The following is a 23569-nucleotide window of genomic DNA, read 5'->3' as shown; positions in this document are numbered from 1 at the left end:
GGCTGCCTGCAAAATATCCGAACGGACGAGGATATGTCCCAGACCCAACCTGCCCCCACCTCAAACCTGTGCTGCCCTGAAAGTCCTAAGGGAACCCTACAAACTGACATCAGGAACCTGGGCTGGCCACTTTTCTTTCCCAGGGAAAAGGGCCGGTCTTTGTCTCCAGGGGCTGTGGCCCTGAGTGGCCGGCTGCCTGCAAAATATCCGAACGGACGAGGATATGTCCCAGACCCAACCTGCCCCCACCTCAAACCTGTGCTGCCCTGAAAGTCCTAAGGGAACCCTACAAACTGACATCAGGAACCTGGGCTGGCCACTTTTCTTTCCCAGGGAAAAGGGCCGGTCTTTGTCTCCAGGGGCTGTGGCCGGCTGAGTGGCCCTGAGTGGCCGGCTGCCTGCAAAATATCCGAACGGACGAGGATATGTCCCAGACCCAACCTGCCCCCACCTCAAACCTGTGCTGCCCTGAAAGTCCTAAGGGAACCCTACAAACTGACATCAGGAAGCTGGGCTGGCCACTTTTCTTTCCCAGGGAAAAGGGCCGGTCTTTGTCTCCAGGGGCTGTGGCCCTGAGTGGCCGGCTGCCTGCAAAATATCCGAACGGACGAGGATATGTCCCAGACCCAACCTGCCCCCACCTCAAACCTGTGCTGCCCTGAAAGTCCTAAGGGAACCCTACAAACTGATATCAGGAACCCGGGCTGCTGAGTTTGGTTTCACCAGTAGATATCTTTCATTTTTGACCCGGTCCCAGCACTCCTCCTGGGGCCTCACTTCCCGAGTGTTTTTTTGCCTCTTCCAGTTCCAAACACCGCAGTATTTCTCTGAGACCCCATCTACCACCCGCAAGTACTCAGGGTTTGTTTTTTTTTTTTTTTTGCCAAATGCCTCTTGGAAACTGACAGTATGAAACTTGGCTCTTGGTTTTTTCTGTGCTGGATTTCTCCTGTAGAAAGCTGCCAGCATGTAACCCTTACCACAACCACTTCACTGGGCCCAGAAATCACAGCCTTCAGACCAGCAGTGTAGGACCCTGCCCACTGCCCCTCCACTGGCACCTTTCCAAAGCCTTCCGCTACATTCCAGTAATACTCCGCATTTCCAGCGGGCAGCCTGTCTGACCCTCATCCTGACCCTAAAAGTGTGCTAAGGAATTCTAAAATAGCCCTTAGGAAGGTGTAACAATACCCTAAAAGACACCAGAAAAGTCCTAAAAAGCCTTCCAAAATCCCCTAAATATTCCTAATAGTCCTGCAAAGAAACTCAAGGAAACCTGCTCAGCCTCCAAACCCTGCCTGTTGCTCTCTAGCCCACAGATGTCATCCCTACCTTTTTGCAGTGGGTCCTGTTGTGCTCTGAGGGTTCTGTCGTTGTCCTGGTGTGAGGGTCGCTGCCTTGTCCCAGCGGGAGGGTTCCGGTGTGGTCTCGCTGTTCGGGTTGCTGCGTGGTGCTGCTGCTGTCAGGGGTGAAAAGGGAAAAGGCTGTTGTTAGGGGGGCTGCTTAGGCTGAGGTTAGGGCTGGGCTCAGGGGTGGTGCACCTGTACCCTAACTTGCCTCCTAAGCTGTACCCTGTAGCCCTCATCTCCACTGCACTGCCCAGCCCTCAAGCCCTCGCCCTTTACCCCTCAAGCCCTCCCTCTGCCCCCCAGCCCTCAGGCTCTGTGTGTCACCCTCCAGCCCCCCCTTTGCCCCTCAGCTCCTGTGGGTCACCCTTAATCCCTCTCCTTTGCCCCTCAGCCCCCAGCTTCTCTGTGTCACCCTCCAGCTGCCCCTGACCCCCTCAGCATCTCTCTGTGTCACCCACTGTCCCCTCTCCCTGTCCCTCCCTCAGCTCCCAGCCACTGTCACCCTCAAGCCCCTCAAGCTGCCCCTCAGCCTCTATGTGCCGTGCCATGAAAAGACCCTAAAAACATAAAAATTCCCTAAAAAACCCTCATCTTCAAAATGTCCTAAGAGCCCCACAGAAACACAAAAATAGCCTCAGAATACCCTTAAAATACAAGTAAAATACCCTACTTTTAAAAAAACCCTAAAACACCCTTAAAAATCCCTAAAGAACCTTTTAAAAAGCACTAAATATTCCTAAAAGAGCTCTAATAATACCCCAAAAATCCTTAAAATGCCCTGATAAGACCCTAAACAGACCTAAAAGCTTCCTCAATAAACCTAAAAATACCCTAGTCCTAAGAGTCCTCCACATACCCCCAATAGTCCTAAAAAAGCCCTAAATATTTTTAAATAGTCCTAGGAAAGCACCCCTCCCAAAAAAAAAAAAAAAAACCCCTATAAGTTCTAATTAGTACTAAGAAAGCCCTTAAAATACCCTAAAAAAATCTTTTAAAAGCCCTGAAAAAGCCCTAAAAGTATCCTAAATATTCCCAGAAAAATCCTAAAAAGCACCTGCAAAAAAAAAAAAGCCCCTAAAATATCCTTTAAAAGCCCTAAAAAAACCCTAAAAAAGTGCTCAGTCCCCAAGCTCTACCGGTCACTCTCTAGCCAGCAAACATCATCCCCGCCTTTTAATTAGGGTCACTGCCTGCAGCTGCTGGCAGGGTTCTGGGGCTGTCCCAGCATTAGGCTCGCTGCCTGCAGCTGCTGTTGGGGAAAACTGGTGTTCTAGGGGTGCTGTTTAGAGTGAGCTTAGGGTTGGGCTGAGGGCTGCTGCTGTACCCTAACCCTTCCTGGTACCCTGTGTCCTGTCCTTCCTACCCCTAACCCTCAGTGTCAGCTCTCCACCTGTCAAGTCCCCCCCTCTTTGCCCCTCAGCCCACAATGTCTGTGTGTCACCCCAAGCCCCCGACACTGTCCTGTGGCCCCCTAACCTCCACCGTGCACACTCCACCTGGGTAGGGGTGATTTTAAAAGTGAGGTTAAGGGTGGTGTGAGGGCTGATAAACCTGACACATCAGACACCCCCCACTTTGTCCCTCAAGGCAGCCCCTGCCACTCAGCCTCCTTGTGTCACCCTCAAGTTCCCACCGCAGCCTCTCAGCGTCTCTGTGCCACCCTGGAGCCCCCCTTTTTACTCCTAAAGACCCCTTCTGCCTCTCAGCTGCCCCCACGTTCTGTGTCACCTCCAGCCCCCTCCCCTCAGCCCCAGGTGCCTTTGTGACACAGCACAGCACACAGATGTGGTCCCTGCCTGTTTTATTTGGGTGTTGTCCTGCTGTGAGGGCCGCACTATCCCCACGAGTCCAGGCTCCCAAGTGCTGCTGCAGGGAGTCGCAGGTGGGCAGTGGGGAGTAAAGGGGTGGAGAAGGGGCCGGCTGGGGAGGGGTGAAGGGAGGAGAGAGGGTGGGGAAGGGGCGGGCTGGAAGTACAGGTAGGGGTGAGGGGTGGAGACGGGGACACAGCACAATGGGGCTGAGGGGAGGAGGGGAGGGGGCACCCCATACATCCCAGACCAAAGCTACAGCACAATACAATTCGGAATGCAGGGGCAATGCCGAACACCAGCTAAAACCTGACATCAGGAACCTGGGGGGGGTGAGATTTCTTTCCCAGGGAAAAGGGCCGGTCTTTGTCTCCAGGGGCTGTGGCCCTGAGTGGCCGGCTGCCTGCAAAATATCCGAACGGACGAGGATATGTCCCAGACCCAACCTGCCCCCACCTCAAACCTGTGCTGCCCTGACAGTCCCAAGGGAACCCTACAAACTGACATCAAGAACCTGGGCTGGCCACTTTTCTTTCCCAGGGAAAAGGGCCGGTCTTTGTCTCCAGGGGCTGTGGCCCTGAGTGGCCGGCTGCCTGCAAAATATCCGAACGGACGAGGATATGTCCCAGACCCAACCTGCCCCCACCTCAAACCTGTGCTGCCCTGACAGTCCCAAGGGAACCCTACAATCTGACATCAGGAACCTGCCCCATCCCGCCTAAGCCCCGCCCCCTCCGCCTAAGCCCCGCCCCTCCGGCCCAAGCCCCGCCCCCTCCGGCCCAAGCCCCGCCCCCTCCCGGCCTAAGCCCCGCCCCCTCCCGGCCTAAGCCCCGCCCCCTTCCGCCTAAGCCCCGCCCCCTTCCGCCTAAGCCCCGCCCTCTCCGGCCCAAGCCCCGCCCCCCTCCCGCCTAAGCCCCGCCCCTCTCCCGCCTAAGCCCCGCCCCCCTTCCGCCTAAGCCCCGCCCTCTCCGGCCCAAGCCCCGCCCTCTCCGGCCCAAGCCCCGCCCCCTCCGGCCCAAGCCCCGCCCCCTCCGGCCCAAGCCCCGCCCCTCTCCCGCCTAAGCCCCGCCCCCCTTCCGCCTAAGCCCCGCCCCCTTCCGCCTAAGCCCCGCCCTCTCCGGCCCAAGCCCCGCCCCCCTCCCGCCTAAGCCCCGCCCCTCTCCCGCCTAAGCCCCGCCCCCCTTCCGCCTAAGCCCCGCCCTCTCCGGCCCAAGCCCCGCCCTCTCCGGCCCAAGCCCCGCCCCCTCCGACCCAAGCCCCGCCCCCTCCGGCCCAAGCCCCGCCCCCTCCGGCCCAAGCCCCGCCCCCTCCGGCCTAAGCACCGCCCCCTCCGACCCAAGCCCCGCCCCCCTCCGACCCAAGCCCCGCCCCCGCCCGCCTAAGCCCCGCCCCCTCCGGCCCAAGCCCCGCCCCCCTCCGGCCCAAGCCCCGCTCCTCCCGCCCAAGCCCCGCCCCCTCCGACCTAAGCCCCGCTCCTCCCGCCCAAGCCCCGCCCCCTCCGGCCTAAGCCCCGCCCCTCTCCAGGCCAAGCCCCGCCCCTTCCCGCCTATGCCCCGCCCCCCTCCCGCCTAAGCCCCGCCCCCTCCGACCCAAGCACCGCCCCCTCCGACCCAAGCCCCGCCCCCTCCGACCTAAGCCCCGCCCCCTCCGGCACAAGCCCCGCCCCCCTCCGGCACAAGCCCCGCCCATCCGACATAAACCCCGCCCCCTCCCGTCTAAGCCCCGCCCCCTCCGGCCCAAGCCCCGCCCCCCTTCCCGCCTAAGCCCCACCCCCTCCCGCCTAAGCCCCGCCCCCTCCGGAAAAAACCCCGCCCCCTCCAGGCCGAGCACCGTCCCCCTCCCGCCTAAGCCCCGCCCCCTCCCGCCCAAGCCCCGCCCCTCTCCCGCCTAAGCCCCGCCCCTCTCCCGCCTAAGCCACGCCCCTCTCCCGACTAAGCCCCGCCCCCCTCCGGCCTACTCCCTCCTTTTACTCCCTGGGAGTCTGAAATTTTCTACTGCTGCTTTTTCATTCTAAAGCAAGAAAAGACAGAGCAACATAAAAGGAGAGAAAAGGGAAAATGAAGATGACAAGACAGAAAGAAAAGTCACTATTTTTTCAGCGCACCTGAAATCTTGATTCAACTCCACAGGCTGCCTGGAGGATAGCTACAAAATGAGCAGGTACACGCTTAGCATGCTGCTGCATAACAGTCACCTATGAGTTACCCTACCTAAACGCTGACTCACCCACTCGCCTCTGTTCCTTTACATGCCTAGGGCAACAACAGCACCTGCAAAGAAGCAAAGCAAAAAAAACCCACACTGAGATACTGTGAAAACACCACAACAGGACTGCCCAAAAAAACCCCTAAACAAACAAACAAACAAACAAAAAAACACCAAGAAAAAAACCAACACAATAGTGGATGCTTAGAGTTTCACCAGAAACTGATACCTGAGCAAAACCAACTGCTTATAAGGACAAAGAACAGTGCTGTAACACTTGTGTTTGCTTCCCCTGCAAAAATAAACTGCGACTGACCTTCCCAGGACAACCTGCTGAAATGGGATGGAGCAGTTTGCCACAAATTGAAATCATCTGCATCTAAACGACAGTTAGGACTAATGTTTAATGGCTGAAGGATAACTTAACAGTTCTAGACATCTTATGTCAATCTACAAATACAATCTAGAGACGAACTACACACTGTATTACAAATCTCTAGGCACCAGGACCTGTCCGATTATGCCTACACCCATCTATGCAGCAGGGCAGAGCAGATCCGTGCCAAACATGGACAACACCCGTGACACAGGACATGACACAAAACAGGACACGACAAACGAGGGGACACAACAGGGAGAAAAATCTATTGGCAAAAAGAATGCCCGCGAGAACTGAGAGACTGCGGAACAAGATGACCTAGGTGAGGCCGAGGGCGAGCAGATGAGGCTCAGATAACTCTGGAGGAAGAAGACGCTAAGAGAACGATGTTTTCTAAGAACTGCACCAGCGGATGCCCAAGAAGCCTACTGTAAGAATGATCTACCTAGCTTGCCATTCTCACAAGTCCTAATATGCTATAATGGATCATTGCTGTGCGCTGCTGTCCGTACAGCTCAAACAAGACCTTAAAAGATATCTGACTGGATGCTTCTAAAGAGAGATGCAATTCCAATACCTGACTGGGCTCCCGAGTCAAAATTCCTAAGGCATTGGTGCCAGGCCAAGGAATGCAAACATCAAAGATGACAAGAATAAGGGCAGGGTCACCGATAGGCCCTTCAGAGGGCTAAGGTAAAAAAGACATAGGAGATGAGACCCAAACAACACAGAATGCACAGGAGACAAGTGACACGACACCCACCGGAACTGCTGTGCCCTGCGCACCTCAGCACTGAGATCAAAAGAGACACTTTCCCTTTAGGTGGCCTAAGGAGGCACTTCTTAGACATCCCCATCTCCAAATCAGACTCCAAAATCCCTTCCAGGGAGTCCCAACCCAGCACCCCGCTTTCCTCCCCTCAGTGGGTCATAGCCCTCGACTTATCTCGCACACATCTGGGCATGCAAATCCCTGTTGAGTGCCAAAGAAGGCCACCATCCCATCTGGGAAGTTCCAGCTGTCACCAGGCTCTTATCTCTTTGTCTGCCAAGACAAAGAAAAAGGAAACATCACTGCACAATCTTAACAGCACATGGGCCAAAACCTGACAATTCTGCTACTCACCTTCTCCTAAGAGTGCACTGGTGCTCGGGCCGCACGCTTCGGCTGCGCTCAGAGGCCGATGCCGTCGTCACAAGGTGCACCTAGGTAAGTGGAGACGAGGTGACTGGGCACGGCTGAAACTTGAGTCGACCCTCACTCCTCCTCCCTACCTCCCTGACTCACCGCAACTCCTTGGCCATTCCTGCGAGCTACCCAGACAGGACCTTGAAATAAAAAATGTGTAGGCTTCATCACAGGGTCCTGTAATACTTCCTGAGGGCTCACAAGTGCAGGAAACCCGGTCCATCTGACACCTGATGACAGGGGCTTAGCATACACCGAGTGCATTGCCTAAAACACACAAATGAGAATGGATGGTTAGAGTTGCACCAGAAATTAAGCCCTGAGCAAGAACAACTGCTTCTGTCCACTGCTCACCTGGCACACTTGGCCTTGACTGCTACTATCTGCCTGGACTTCCTAAAAATAAAGACAAAGAAGAGTGCTGTAACATAGTCACCATTGATGCTTCCCCTGCAAACACAAACAGTGACTGACCTGCACATGGGAACCCCTTGACCCGGGACAGGGGGCTCTGCCACAGATTTAATCCATCTGCATCTGAAAGAAAGGAATAATGTGAAACGGCTGCAGGATAACTTAACAGCACCAAACATCTTATGTCAATCTACGAATACAATCCAGTGCCCAACTACACCCTGCATTACAAATTTCAAGTGCCCGGGACTTGTCCTATTACAGGCTATGCAGCAGGGCAGAGCAGTTCTGGGACAAATACGTGCAGTCACCCATGACAGGACATGACAAACGAGGGGACGCAACAGGGAGAGAGAGCTCTCAGTGAGAATGCCAGCGAGCACTGAGAGAATGCAGAACAAGATAACCTAGGCGAGACTGACGGCTCTTAGCCGCTGAGGCTCAAAGACCCCTGCAGGAACAAGATCTTAACAGAATGATTTCTTCAGAGAACCGCAAAGACGAATGCCCAAGAATCTTATGGTCAGAAGACTCTAGCTAGCTTCTCATTCCTACAAGTTCTAATGCACTAGAATGGATCATTGCAGTGCACAGCTGTTGACACAGCTCAGAACAAGGCCTTAAAAGACATCTGACTGGATGCTTCTAAAGAGAGATGCAATTCAGATGCCTGTCTGACCTCCAGAATCAAGAGTCCTGTTGCACTGGTGCCTGTCCAAGGAATGCAGAGATCACAGATGCCAAAAACAAGGCCAGGGTTTCCGATAGGCCCCTCAAAGGGCTAAGGTAAAAAAGACGTGACACAAAATACCCAAACACGCAGAATGCACAATAGACAAGTGGCACAACACACACCAGGACTGCTCTGCCCTGAGCACATCAGCACTGTGATCAAAAGAAACATTTTCCCTTTAGGTGGCCTAAGTGGATGCTTCTTGCACATCCCTGCCACCAAAGCTGATTCAAAAAGCCCTCCCAGTGCCTCGCTTTGCTCCCCTCTCAGGGTTGTAGCACTCGACTTATCTCTTGGATGTCTGGGGATGAGAATCCACATCGCGTGCAAATGGAAGCCGCCTTGCCTGCTGGCAACTTCCTACAGTCACCGGGCTGTGGTCCCTTGCTCAGCTACAATCAAGAACACCAAACATCACTGCATGATCTTATCTACACAATGGACAACACCCAGCAATTCTGCTACTCACCATTCTCCTAAGAATGGCTGGCTCCTTGGGCCGCACACTTTGGCCACGCTAGGAGGCTGACACCATCATTGCAGGGTATGCCTGGGTTAAGAAGAGACAAAATGACTTGGCAATGCTGAAACCTAAATGGACCCTTGCTCCCCCCTCCCTACTGCAGCAACTCACCGCAACTCCTTGGCCATTGCCAAAGGCTACCCGGATGGCACCTTGAAACAGAAAAGGTAAATGCTTCATCACAGAGTCCTGAAATACTTCCAGAGGACTCACAAGCACAGGAAACCCGGTCCATCAGCCAGTTGGTGACGGGGGCTTGGCATACCCTGAGTGGATTTCCTAAAGCACACAAATGAGAATGGAGGCTTAGAGTTGCATCAGAAATTGAGACTTGAGTGAGAACAACTGCTTCTGCAACCAGTCACTGCTCACCTTGACTGCAGTTATCCAGACTAAATGCCTAAAAACAAAGATAGAAAACAGTACTGTAACATAGAGTCACCATTTATACCTCCACTGCAGAGACAAACAATGACTGACCTGCTCAGGGGAACCCCCTCTCCAGGGACTGAGGGGCTCTGCCACAGATTTAATCCACCTGCATCTGGAAGAGAATTAGGACAAAACTCAAACGGTTGCAGGATAATTTAACAGCTCCAGACGCCTTATGTCAATCTAGGAAAACCATCTAGAGTCCAACTACACCCTGCATTGCAAATTTCAAGTCCCCAGGACTTATCCTATTACACCAGGCTATGCAGCAGGGCAGAACACCTCTGGGACAAATACATGCAGACACCCGTGACACAGGACAGGACAAACGAGGGGACACTAAACACAAACAACACATTACGATACAAACAGCATGAGACAAGGATGATAAAGTTCCTGGCAAGAGGAATAATGGCAAGGACTGAGAGGATGCCAAAAGAGATGACCGATGCTTTGGTGGCAGTGGACGGAGGAGGCTCTAAGGAGCAGAAGAGTTCCTGGAAAAGAATGGAACAGAGTGACCTGTTAAAAGAACTGTTGGTCACAATGATCAGGATGGCTGTGAGACAATGCTATGTTTAGAATGCTTTCCACATCCATACAATCTTGTAAGCCCCAGGATGTTACAACTCATGGCTGGAAAGGATGGATGGTGATACAGCCGGGACCAAGGCCTCACAAGACGTCCGGCTCAATGCTTCAGAGATGCGACTGAGATACCCGGCCGAGCCCGCTGGTAAAAGAACAAATGATATCGGCATCGTGCCGAGAAGTGCGAGTGTTCAAGAACCTAGAGATGATGGCTGATGCTTGTATTAAGGCCCTTGAGGGGAAAAGGCAGGGATATCTGATCCAAGGGACCCCAAAGACACACCAGATAACACAGTACGCCGGACAACACAACACAGACCGGAACTGTTCTGCACTGCACACCCTAGTGCAATCAAAAGTAGAGCCTCTCCCTTTAGCTGTCCTAAGAAGCCCCTTAGAGGACATCCCTTTATCCTCTGCTAGTTTTTAAATCTATCCCAGGAATTTCCAATCCACTACTCCCATCTCCAGGCCGTGGCCCCAACTTATCTTTCGGATGACCAGTGATGTGAATCCAGGTTGGACCTGAAATGAGTCTGCCTCAGAGGGGATCGCCTGTTAGCCTCTTAGTCAGCTACAATAAAGAACAGCAAAATCAGTGGATGAGTTTAGTTTTATGTGGGCCAAATCCCAGCAAGTCAGCTACTTATCCTCTCCTGAGTGTGCCTGGGTCCTCAAGTCTCCAGCTTCATCCTGAGCCCAAGGCTATGGCTGTTACTATGAGTGGTACCTGGGTTAGAGAGAGGCAAAGTTACATGGCATTTCTGTAAATGCAGTAGATGAGCTTGTGCGCTGTACGTCAAATGAATGCCTCTGCTATGCTTGTAAAAAGCCTTGGGGGGGTCCCTAAATAGACACCATTTCTCACCCTGCTGCCTTTAAAACCCCCTACAATAACTCCTAACCAGGTACTCTGCTCACTCTCCCTCTCCTAGTCACAATCCTCAATTCATCTGAAGTCTCAATCTCAAACATCAGCTTTGACACAGGGCAGATCCCTTTTGTGACACGAAGAATCTGCTGAAAAAAAAAAGTTGTACTTGACACAACCTGGAATTGCAGGAAGCTAGATGCCTCCTAAAAAAACAAACAAACAAAACAAAAAAATCAGAAATGACTAAAGCACCTTACCACCCCTGAATGCAAAAAATCATGAACCTAAATACTCCCTGTGCTCAACGTTGTTTTTTTCACAGTATCTTCAAAGCCTCTGCTGATTTAGATGCCCAAAAGCACCTCCAGAAAACAAGTTGGCATAAGCTGAAAGAGCCTCATCACCAGTCACCAAAATGAGAGAGCTCTTACCCCAGCAGATCCCAGAGAGGGAATGAAGGCCCTTGTTACAGGCTGGGGTTAATAGACCCCTGATTGGGCCTGCCTCTCATTCCCATGACACCCAGGAAAAGGGAGGGGGCAAATCCCACCAGGTATAAAAGCCCTCAGAGCAGCTGCAGCTGTTTGGCTTGTCTGATTTGAATTCAAGGGGAATAAAGGGCTTGATATAGAAGAAAACTCTTCTGGGAAATGACAGCACTTTCTTTTTTTGCTACAACTACTTGGAGCAAAAGGGCAGAAAGCTGGTAAGAAATAAAACTTTGTCTTTAGGTAGTATAGCTAGATAAGTTGGGTAATTTGCTGTTAACGTATATAATCATTCCTCAGTGGCTACTAAGTAGTACTCCACATGTGACTAAGTAGGGTGGAGAAGAATACTAATTATATGAGCAGTCTGAGTCTCCTTGGGACTACTAATTAGGGCTATCTACATTATAAATAAAAATAAGAAAAATAATAGGCTCCTGGGCAGCATAAAGGTTAAGTACCTGCCAGGCTTGCTCTTCTCTGAGATATTTAATCCTAGGGCACAGAAAGAAGTGCCCTGAAAGGTAGTTTTAAACCCTTTTCTGCCTCTGAAAAAGGCAGAGCCTCCTTCAAGTGGACCCCTTAAAAGGAGGATATGGGGCAATTACCTCCATTGAAACTGATACCACGGTAAATAAATGGCTTCTACCCTTTAACTTAATCCCCTAGAATATTGGAATAAGAGGGGTTTTCCTCACTTTAAATCTCTCCAGTGATGAAGAAAGAGGGATTTTGCCCTCAATCTAAACCCTTAAGAAGGAGGGATAGCTGGGCTTCCCCCTCAATTTAAGCCTTAGGACAACAAAAACGGGGCAGTTACCCTTAATTCAAACCCGTAAAAGACATTGTCAGGGTTTTTCCCTTCAATTTAAACTGGAAAATAATGGGAAATGGGGATTCCCTGTCAATTAACACCCCTAACAGCATAGAAAAGGCATGGATTCTTTCAACTGAGACCATTAAAATTACAGGGGAAGTGGATTCCCTCATGATTTGAACACAAGAAATAATGGAAAAGGAAGCTTTTCCCCACAGTTTAAACCCCTTTTCTCCTAATAACCCCTCTCCTTTCTGGGAGTGCTGTGGAAGGTCTGGGGGTTCTAGGGAGGGACTGACACAATAAAAGAGGAAAGTTGAAAGCTCTCCCCTGGAACCCCACATGCTGCCCGGCCTGCTCAGGTGCTGCCCCTTGGCAAGAGGGCTTTTCCCTCGGCATTTTCTCGAAGGGGTGCTCCATGCCCAGGTGGACCCGGCTGATCCTCAGTCCCTGCTGGATGTTCCAACCATAGTTCCTGAAGGGACATTTGGGGTACCCCTGTTAGCCCCTCTGGACTAGCAGCTCCCTGTGCAGGTGTGCCCGGGTAACCCTCTGAAAGCAGCTTGTCACACGGTGGGGGAGGCTGCTACACTTTGGAGTGGGGGAAGAGCTGAAGAGAGGTCCTGTGGGGAGTAGGGGTAAAGGTAGGACAAAAGGGGTCGCCTTTTGTCTACCCCTTAAACAATGGAGTGCCAGACTTTCCTTTCCAAGGAAATTAGCAGTCTTTCCTCTCTGGCCAAACAGGAATTGCTTCCAAAATTGCAGACAGCAACGATTTCTCACAGACCACAGCTGCCAACACCAAGAACTCTTGCTGCCCTTGGAGTGCAGCACACCTCCAGTGAACAGACATCGACACACAGTGAGGGTGAGTTTGGTTTTACAGGGAAAAGGACCAGCGTTTGGGTCCAGGGGCCTGTGGCCCTGAATGACATACTGCATCCTCTAGTTCCAAATGGTGCAGGATTTAACCCGGAGCAAAACTGCCCCCACCAAGAACTTGGGCTGCCCTGGCAGTGACAAGCACCTCCTGCAAACCGGCATCAGCAACCTGGGGTGGCGAGTTATGTTTCACAGGGAAAAGGGCTGGCGTTGGAGTTCAGGAGCCTGTGGCCCTGAATGGGCGGTTGCCTCCTGAAATCTGAATGGCGAAGGATGTGTTCCAGAGCCAACCTGCCACCACCTCGAACTTGTGCTGCGCTGACAGTCCCAAGCACACCCTGCAAACTGACATCAGGACCCTGGGATGGCAAGTTCTGTTTCACAGGGAAAAGTGCTGGTGTTCGTGGCCAGGGGCCTGTAGCCCTGAGTGGATTGTTGCCTCCTGAAATTCCAAACGGTGAAGGATGTGTGCAGCTGGAGAACATGGCTGTATTGTAATCAGAATCTGTGCTCAAAGACCCATCACGACAGCTCCAGCCCTCTCGATCGTGCTGCACATCTAACTGGCATGTCAATGAAACCCCGTGTAAATTGTGAGAATTTGAAGAGTAACGTGAAAAACGATTTTTTTTGTTATCCTGCTCTTTCATGGCTGTGGCTGCAGGGAGAGCAGCTCCAACATGTACAAAACACACACTGCACACAAACAAAACAAGAACCAAAACTCTCTAAGAACCATGACTCTAAGGACCAGAGAAAAAATCAGGACCCACAGCTGGAGTTCAGCAGAAAGAGGGAGACATCGCCCGATCCAGGGCCGGTACCGCACTGTGCTTTGAACTCTAGTGCGCAGTAGAAAGCTCCTAATGACACAGATACGATATTTTGTGACCTCCAGGAGCAGGGAGTAAAGTGCCGCGGGAACGCGCCGGGGGGTGCACGGCACAGGCAGCTTCCTCTGGGACGGCTTCTTCCTCCCCGTTTGAGCACGCCCTACTGCAGAGACCGTGGCGATGCAGAGGCGACACCGGAGCGCTGGCACCAGGCTGAGCCTGGCGGCTCCGGCAGCGAGCCTGGCATGGACTACAAGTACCATGAGCTCCCGTGCGGGTCCCGTGAACGCCCGCGCGGAGCCGCACTACAGGTCCCACAATACCTCACGCCGCCTGGTGTCTCCGCTTCGGTCCCGATTTAAATCCAGGCAGTGAGGAAAATGGCGGTGCGGGGCTGAGTGTGGGGGAGATGGAGATGTAGCTGGGCTTTGGCTCGTTGCCCAGGTGAGTGCGGTTCGGAGGGAGGGAGTGAGTAACGAGTGGACAGAGGGGAGTTCTTGTTCGCGTTTGCCTGCTTCTAGTGCTGGGGTGGGACTGGAATGGCGGAGGGAGCGCTGCCCCTTGCCGGGGAAGGGAGAAGCTTGGGGGTGGCCTTTAGGGACGGCTCTTTTCTGTCTTTCGCCCCCCTCCTCAATATGAACGTGGCTCCCTGAGGGGAGGAGGAAGAGGAGCGTAGATAGGTTGTGTGTGAGGAGTTTTCCCAGGGCTGGGGATGAGGGGATTCCCCGGGCAATGTGTGGCGCCTTTACCTCCTTCTGGCTATTGTAACTTTACTGGTGACTGAGTTTTGAATGGGCACTCCTGGGGCAGTGGCGACGAATTGATGCGTGGACTGAAGGCTTCCTGTGTCGCTGTGTGATGCATATCTAAGTGTGGTGATTTTGGGTGGAGGTTCCTCGCAGAATACAAAGAGACCTGAGGTCGCTGTGGACTTGGCTTTAGAATCGCCTGACCCACGGTTTCTCATTCTGAGCAGAGGCAGGGTGTGGGTGGAATACCTCGGTTAGGATGGCCCTCTCTACCATTCATCTGGGTTCATCTGGTACCGAGGCGGTTCCAAAGACCTTGATATCCGCATTCTCCTGGTCATCCTGTAGCCTCGGTAAGTTTTAGAGCTGACTTCTCTTGTATCCGTCTTATCTCTGGTAATAAGAAAAGGGATGAAATACACTGGAACTGAAAGGTTCATTTCTACATCTCTTATCCATTTCTGCCTCGTAGCTGTAATGAAACTGTTATTGAGGGGTGGAGATGAGATTTCCCCCCGCCTCGGGTCGCATGCCACTTTAGGTGTTACGGTTTCTGGGACATAAATAGGGTGATTATGAGTTAGAATATAGCGTGAGGTTGAGATAATTCCCATGATTCTCTTTCTTTGGTTCTAAAGTTGGTTCTGTTTGTGGTTTCTGCTCCTACTCCTAAGCACAGTCAAGTTTTCCTTTAACAGTGAAGCTTCTCAAGTTGTCAGCTCATATTCAGACTCATTTGAATCCTCAGTATCTTCTTCCTCTTTTAGATAGAAGTTAACAGAAAATAGTATGTTGGAGTCTAACTGAAATAACAAGACAAAACAAAAGGAAATCTGAACGTGTGAGGGGTGGCAATTTGTAGTATATGGTATCTGTAATACAGTTAAAATGGGTTCTTACAATAAGCTTAACATTTTATCATCACTATTATATAAATAAATATTCTCTCATGGAATACTTCCATCTTACAATGTTCTGCTTCATATGAAGCAAAGCTGTATGTTCTGAATATAAAATGTAGCTTCATAGAAACAAATAGTGTGTGAGTGAAAACCAGAGAATAAAAGCTTGGGCTTAAAATAAACAGAAAAAATTGGGTGCTTTTTTGGGGGGGTAGGGCTTTTTGTTTTGTTTGTTTTGTTACTCTTGATTTTTAAACAAGGTTGTGCAATATAACATGCAGTAATTACATTTACTGATAACTGCTGTTACGACTGCTGTTCAGCTGTTGTAAAGAATTTCCTTCATCTCTGGTTCTACTGTTTTTTTTTGTTTTTTTTTTTTACCTAATACCAGTGGATTTGATGGATTCACTGCTGACATGTGAAGATAGAGGCTGTGGGATACGGGAAGTCATAGACAAAATAAACCCAGCATTCAGCCTCACTTTAAGTACCTCTCCTGATTACAGTGTGTTGTTGCCAGTCTGATTTTATTTGGAATATGACTTTCGTGCCTTTTGGGCTCGCCTGTGGCTTTGTGTTTCTTTTAACTGTTCCTTTGAGGCCCTTGTTCATCCTGGCTTTGGATTTATTAACTTGGAAGTTTTGTACTGCCTAGTTACCGTTTTTGGTTTTTTTGTTTTGTTTTGTTTTTGCATCGTATTACTGATGTATACCCTAACATACGGCTGAGACAAAATGCAGATTAGGAAGAAGAAGCAAATCTATTTTACAATGGAACCTTATCTTTTGATCATGGTGGGGTCTTTTTATTAATAATAGACAAGAAATCACAATCACAAAACCTTCATTATTAATATCTGTGGTACAGTTTCATAGAAAAGGGGGGTGTTTTTATTTTTCAAGAACTCTGGGAAAGAAAAGGTGTCTTGATTATATTTGCCTGCAAAATTAAACGGTTTGTAGCATGTGAAAAGGTATTGGACACTACAGTCTGACACTACAGGCTGCTTCAGCTCCTGCATTTAAATGAGTCTCTTGAAAAGGTGATCTTAAACCGACTATACCGTACAGGATCTTCTGCATTTCATGTTCAAGCTTTTTGAGTATTTAGAAATATCCTAAATATTCTTCTGACTTGTTTTAATAACAAAAAAAATGAAGGAGAGTGGGAGGGGAGGAAATAATAAAGGGGAGGAATCCTTTACGCCAAGGATATCTGACCTGAATGCTGGGGCAGCCTGCCTATGCAGTTTTTTCGTTTGTTTTTTTCCCCGTTTGCTCCTGGCTAAATCTATTGATATTTCTAGATGTAGTGTTTTAGGAAAGAAGCAATTGTAAAAGAATTTAAATGCTACTGATTTAAATCTGCTATTGAATGTATTTCCACTCACTGAGATTTTTGTATGCTGCATTTAGTTGAGTGAAGGCACTTCAAAATATTTTGTGCATCATATAAATGGGAGGTATATTTCAGATGGATCCTGTTACTTTAATAATACTTAATTGGTGACTTTTTAAATTTCCAGTTATGGATAAACTGATTTTTGAAAAGTGAAACAAAATTACCTTGCCTTCAATCTCTTGAAGGATATTTAATATTTTGTATGCTGTTTGTCTAATAACAGAATGCCCTGCCTCACTGAAACATCCCAAAGTGATTGAACAGGTAATGTAACAGGGATTGGGTTGGGTGACTTTTGTTGCTGTATCTTTTAATTGAAGGGTTAAGTAAAAACAGAACTAAACAATTTACTTGCAAAAAACTCCAGTGAAATACATGTTCTCTCCAGTATTCTGGGGAAATGATTGTTCAGATCAGTCAGTCAGGAGTTCTCTGTTCATTCTGTGTGGGTCCAAAGAACTAAATAAATCTAAATCAAAGGTAGCATTCCTCTGGTTTTGCTTTGTGCGCTCAATTTGTAATTCTAACACTTTGCCGATTGCCCTATAGAGTTTATGACCATTTTAACATTGCTGGGTTTTTTCATCACATTCTCTGGAGGCTAGTAAGGCACAGAAAAAGGTAAACTGTGCTACTTGCCTTTTGCTGCTGCATGTGTCTGAGGGGGTAGCATTCCATGTGGATAAACTTTTTCTCAAACCTTTTAGACAGACATCTAAAAGGAGCATACACCTGTGTGTGTGTGTGTGTGCGCACGCACATGAACAATCAGTATATGGAAATGTTACATTGGTTTTTTTGAGTCTTATGGAAGAACTAGTAAAGGTTCAAAATTAATTTCTTGTATTAATAATGACAACTTTAAAATGGTTTTTCTATTTTTGTCAGCTTACATCTTAAGGAAATTATTTAAAACAAAAATTTGCAATATCTTTGCCAGTGATTTGGATAGGCTTTTCAGACATCTTCCCCTATAATAATTTTTTGTTCCCCATAAAGGCTAGGCTAGAGAGGTTAGGTGGAAATAGGGAATTATGACTTAGTTTGCAGTTCTTTTTGTGTTCAGTCCATCTTTGCTACTGCAAGGAACTAAAGCAGACATAGCAGCATCTTTTGTTATAGTACCCTCCTGGTTTTGTCTTCTATGGCAGCTTTTTGATGTTCAGAGTAGAGATTTCTGGCTCAATGGGCAGGATGTCAGTCAGCATATTGTTTAACATTCTTAGGTAGTAATTGAAAGAATCCCCTCCTAATCAGTACTTCAAGTATTTAGCTAGTCATAGAGTCAAAGATAGCACTAGTGGCAAAAAAAGCTAGCGTACTTTATCTGCAAACTGTTCACTTCATTGAAATAGAACATAGCAAACGTCTCCTGTTAACCTAGAATGTACACGTGATTCCCCCCCCCTTTAAAATTAGGAAGGCAGTTTCTCTAATCAGTGCACAGAAAACTGAAATCAGAAAACATCTTCCCTGGCTGAAGTAGCTTTCAAAGAATTTTGTATTACAACTTTAGGTTTTCCCCTAATCTTTGGTGATATATATTTGAGGCTGGTGAGGTGAGGTATAGAACTAGTGCTAGCAAACTTGCCAAACTTGTATTGGCCGTGTGAGAGACAGTAAGCGGGTAACAGGGATGATAAGTGGGTTTCAGGAACAATGGAAAATGAGTGCAAATTCGCCTAAGTTGAAGGAGAGCCATTACTTGATCACCTGATAGGAACAGAATAGCTTGCATTGTCATCCACTGTAATTTCTGTTCAAATGTACAGCTACAAGGTACCTTTATCACCTGCTTTGTCTTCTCTTACCCTATCATCTATCTCTCTGTAGCTGAACCTCAAGTGACCTCTATAAAGATTAATACACAGTATTATAATATTTCACGATGGCCAAGCAATGCTTTGGTATATGAGCAAAATTTTTTTATTCCCCCTCATCTTCGGTCTGCTTTATAGCAATGCCACTTTTGTTTTAAACTAAAGAATCTAAGTAGAAGTGGAAGGTTTGAGCAGTGTATTTGAGACAGCTTTTTAAAAAGCTCTTTAAAAGCAGTGGAAATTTCCAGGCTTCACAAAAGAAAAGGGGAAAAAAAGAAAAAAAAAAAACAAAAAAAAAACACCCCAAAACTTTTAGGGTCTGGTTTAGTATCTGCTTTGCAAGTTGCAAGAAGAGAAATATGAAAAGGAACCGCAGACATTCTGGATGTCAGCCTGAGAAATTTTCCACAGTTTCCTTTAATAACATGCAGGCATGCTTTTATCGCTGGAATTCCAGTTAGGAATCTTCTTCTGACTGGAACTTCAAGCTATTTGGTAAGCAAGTGCTTGCTAAAAATCAATTGTCAAGAAATAAATTCTCATATGTAAGACTGTGCGTAAACCACCCTCATGCTAAGTATCAACTACTGCTTATATTACGTCAGTTCCTTGTTTTACAGTGTGTTAACTGTTCATATTTCTACATGATTGCTGCTAGGTGACAATACATCTTTTCTTGCTTCCGATGGTAATTCTGGACCAACCTTTCCAGTAAGGACTGTATGCTGCTAAGCTAAAAATCTTAATTATCCAATCTTTAATATACAAAGAAAGAAAGAAGTTAGGAAACATATGTTTTTTAGAAGAGTTAAACTTAAAGACTATTTAATGGTTGTTTTTAAAGTTATTGTAGTTTCAGATACAATGGTGAAAATCAAACTGAAGGGACCTACAGGTTCAACCTCATTTGTCTACGTTAAAGCTCTTTTCTATGTAAGTTGCTTGTATTTACTAAAAGCTACCTGACCTTTCTCCAAGATGTGGAGGACTCTGTACTTGGAATGTGTCTCGTCTTCCTGTCGACACAGATATTTATTGTTGGCTTATACTGTTTTGGGGTAGGGCCTAAAGAATCCTTCATATATTGGGTTGAAGTTTTTGTTTTTTTAAATGCTGGCTTGAGAGCTAAGCTACTGTATTGTGTAAAAAGTAAGCAACATCACAACAAACTCTTGTCTTAATAGTATTAATTGAAAATACAAAACCAGAACCCTTTTGTTGCCGCAGGCCCCCAGCCAGGTAATAATTAGCATTGACTCCATGATTGCAGAAGGCTGATCACTTGCTTTACTATATCATTATGTTATACTATACTTATTAAGAAACTCAGTAACCCTTACAGCCTGTCTGATACAGCTTTGACCTAATTGGTCAATCAGTCCAAGCACCATCCAGTGTCCAGTTAAGAAATCACCCTTTCGTAAACAAATCTCCATGACACATTCCACATATGCACAACAGCAGGTGCAACAAGTGGAGATAAGAATCGTTTTTCATTCTTTTCTCTGATCTTCTCACAGCCTTCCCCGGGGAAAATGCCAGGGAAAGTCTGTGCCTGCTCTCCGTAGCCAGAGAACTGCTGCCACACCCTTTACATGCGCGTTAATGGAATTTTGTCTTTTTATGACAGCATAGTACATTTCCACAGCTCTCGAGCCAAGTCAGGGTCATTGTGCTTCCTTTTCTGTTATCTCTCTGTGTTGGGCTACTTTTTTTTTTTAAATAATTGTGTAAAAATTTCAACATCTGACTTCCTGACTGCTTGTAATCCTTTCTCACGTATTTACTGCTAATGAGAATGCTAATGACTAAAGTTAAAAGTAGAACATGTTGAACTTGACATGAACCTTAATATCTTTTCCAGTTTATGTAAGGATTGTATTGTGAATTGTATAGTTTTTAATTGGTTGCTCGCTGATTAAAAGTACTGAAATTACTGCCATTGCTTTGTACACCTTTTGGATATCTTATATAAATTTGTTACTTTACAAATTTGATGCAAAGTTCAAGTTTCAGATGGATTTCTAAGTCTTAGTTGAGACTTCTTCTCAAATGTAGATTTGGTAACTACAGGTAGTAATTCGAGTCAGAGTGGTCACTGATGAAGAAGCCACGTGACTTAAGAGAACTTTCTTTTCAGAGTGACTGAGTATATCCCTATCACTTGGTTTAGGAGACTTCTCCTTACTCCAGTGATGCTTTGGTCTTTATTCCTAGTATTTTACCTAGGGAAGAAGAGGGTGTGCTATGGCCAATAGATCTTTGTTCAATTTTCCTCCATTAAGTAAAATAAAATAAAAAAAAAAATCTGAATTAATTCTTCTGTCAAAATGACAGACCAGTGCTAAGTAGTGTACCAAAAGTTGAGTGTTGTCAGTGAAGAAAAAAGTTAGAAAATTGAAAATACTACATTATTATACAGTCATGCTATGCCTTCCTCTCAAATGTAAGTATTTCTGGTATATGCAGTATCAACAAGTAAATGGACTATGTTTCTCTGTATTTTTAATGAGACACAGAATTTCCAGCATTTCTCTCCTTTTTTTTTTTTTTTAATGTTGGCCTTAGAATACGAGGCAGATCTATACAAAACCACAAGTGTAATGGAAAATAAACAGGAGGAAAGTGTTTTCTTCACTCATTTCAGTTACTCTCCTTATTATCAGATGTGAGGGTTAAAAATAAAAAAGGATACTTTCAAATAGTATAGAGTTTTAACTACAGAACTGACTGCCACAGAATATCCAGCAGCTAGGAGACTTACTTGTTTTGAACCAGGAAATACCTGAGTAGTAGATTTTAAAGTTTGAGAGTCTGCTAAAACACATTCATATGCTCTTTCTTTCTAGGCATTCCTACTGGCTTCTGCTCTCGTGAATACTGTGCTGGGTAAGTTTTCTGTCGCAACTACTTTGTTTTCTCTGCATCAATTCTCATAAGCTGTTGATATTTAAGGAGTTTAAAAAAGGAGAAAATAATTTCAATTCCCTTAGAAAAACAAAGGGGTTTTTTTTTAATGTTCTATGTTAATATGGTATATAGTTTGCTGTTTTCCACCTCACTGAAACTTGAGGAAATGCATGGTATGACCTGGCCTTGGTATGTATCATGTTATCTAACATTGTTAGGCTTTTGGGGAATACTTGGACCATTAAAGGATGCTCCTCCTAAGCTGTGGGATACAACATATCCTTCTGTGTATATATCTCCCTTTGGTTTTTAATTCTCTATCACTAGTACTAGAGTTTTCTTCCTCCTGAAGTAACCGATAATTGTTCTGAGCAAAGTGTTCACGTTATTTTGGAAGACTGATGATGAAACAGGATTTCTTAGCTAAATCTGTTCTGGGCTTAGTGCAGATATAATGTGAATCACTGCTGGGTATTGTTTGTTTGAGGTTTGGTCATAGCTTCTGGGGTAAGCAATTTAGCCTTCAGTATTCAATTAGATTGATATGTCAGCTTCTATACTTGTTGCTGGAGAGTAGTGAAACTGAAAACTTGTCTGGACATTCTGTTCAGTGGGATTTTGGTCTCAAGAAAGGAAGTGCCTCCTTCGGAATAATCTCTTGTTGTAAGTTCAACCTGTATGCTCTGCAGTTTAGCAGATGCCCTGAAATGGGTGAGCTGGCTTGGTTTAGAGTAAGGTGGGGTTAAAGCAAAATGAAGGAAATGAAAGGAGACAGTTGAAGGCAAATCTTTGGAGAATGATCTCTTCAAAGGACAGAAGAATTTGTGGGTTTTTTCAGATAGCTGTGCTCATCAAAACATTATAGTTCCTAAGCCATGTTTTGCAGAGAGATGACACACTGAGGTAAACAGTATGAGGTGGAGACAAGTGATAAATAACTTTTGGTCCTGACTGGATGCAGGCACTTGTTTGAGCATATTGTCTGTCATAAATCTACTTGAAATGAAAAAAAGATCACATAAATTTTATTCTTCAAGAGGATTAATGATATCAGGCTTAAGTTTTGTATGTGCTTCCCTTGTGTTCCCTCCATGGTGTGCTGTGATTATCCTCTTATTGTTTGTACACTGTTACTTACAGGCTTCATCTATATGAGAATCTAACAAGTTTTCATACTGATGAAAGCTCAGGAATAAGGCTTTGAAGCTTTTTGAACTTTCAGTGGACTGTTAGGTACACTAAAAAATACTTACTGGACTTTGGAAAGAGAAGCTATTCTATGCCCAGAGACAATTACTAGTAACCTTTCTCCTAATAATTTTGACAGTGCACAAGAATATAAACTTCTGACTGCAATGTACCTAAACATAACTTCCCATGCTGTGTGGGATGTACTGTAGCAGAGGGTCATTCACTGGATGAATGTAGTGTAGTATTTACTGATAAGAAAACGCATTGCATCCATCACACTTCATAGCAGATCTTCTGCAACTGCATGACACAAATGCATGACCATGTGCTCCTCAGTTAGTTACTATGTTTTGTTTGCTTATCAGATGCTAATATGACAACTTTCCAGTGCAGACATGGCTGAATACTAACCTTAAAGATCAAACAATGGCTCTACAGCTCAGAGTTTTGCTGAATGTTAGACACTGTTCAGTCGGTCTGCCTGTATGGGAACTAAAGAAAAAATGCAAGGAAATGTATGGAAAAAGTAATAATAAAAAAAATGTACACCTCTGTCCTGGCATTTCCACCAGTGTACTATATAATAATACATAAAGTTTGCTTCCTGAATATGTGAAACTGCACAACTGCTTAGCCATTTATCTGTAAACAAGGAAGGAACTGGATCTGAAAACATCATAAATGCTTTTGGCACTTGAATAGGAAGGATATCATCCCATCTGGTTTTTGGTAGTTGAAGACCTCTTGTACGAACTTCCAGTTGCTAATCTTCCTAAAATTGCTTGGAATTTCTATGCTAATGTTGATAGTGCCACTTTGGAGAGTTCTGCAGATAAACTTTAGTGTTTGAGAAGTGCCATTTGTTTAAAACCTTTGATGTGTAAGACTGATTTTCTGTCTGCTTGAGGAATCCTTGGGTGCTTAATGTGAGATTTGTTGCAAAATGGGTTTTAATGAAAGTGAAGATACTGCTTCTTTAATAGAACAATAGAAAAACTAGAAGCATAAGGTTTTTATGCAATGGAAATTCCTTGTAAAGAATAGAAAAGTTTGGACCAGAAAAGAAAAATCCAGA

The 23569-nt window shown here is 46.6% G+C and overlaps 1 protein-coding gene across 1 annotated transcript in view; it reads left to right on the top strand.

Moving 5' to 3' along the window:
* Positions 1–13827: 13827 nt before the first annotated feature.
* The window catches only part of NCOA3 (nuclear receptor coactivator 3), a 56297-nt gene continuing 46555 nt past the window's right edge, over positions 13828–23569 (top strand). The window contains exon 1 of the mRNA XM_068208130.1: positions 13828–13961. The gene's annotated coding sequence lies outside the window, so the exon portion shown is untranslated. The remainder of the gene's footprint in view (positions 13962–23569) is intronic.

Source organism: Anomalospiza imberbis, chromosome 17, assembly GCF_031753505.1.
Source record: "Anomalospiza imberbis isolate Cuckoo-Finch-1a 21T00152 chromosome 17, ASM3175350v1, whole genome shotgun sequence".
NCBI classification, from domain to species: domain Eukaryota; kingdom Metazoa; phylum Chordata; class Aves; order Passeriformes; family Viduidae; genus Anomalospiza; species Anomalospiza imberbis.
Note: the sequence above shows the minus strand (reverse complement) of the source record. Positions and strands in the feature narration are given on the sequence as shown.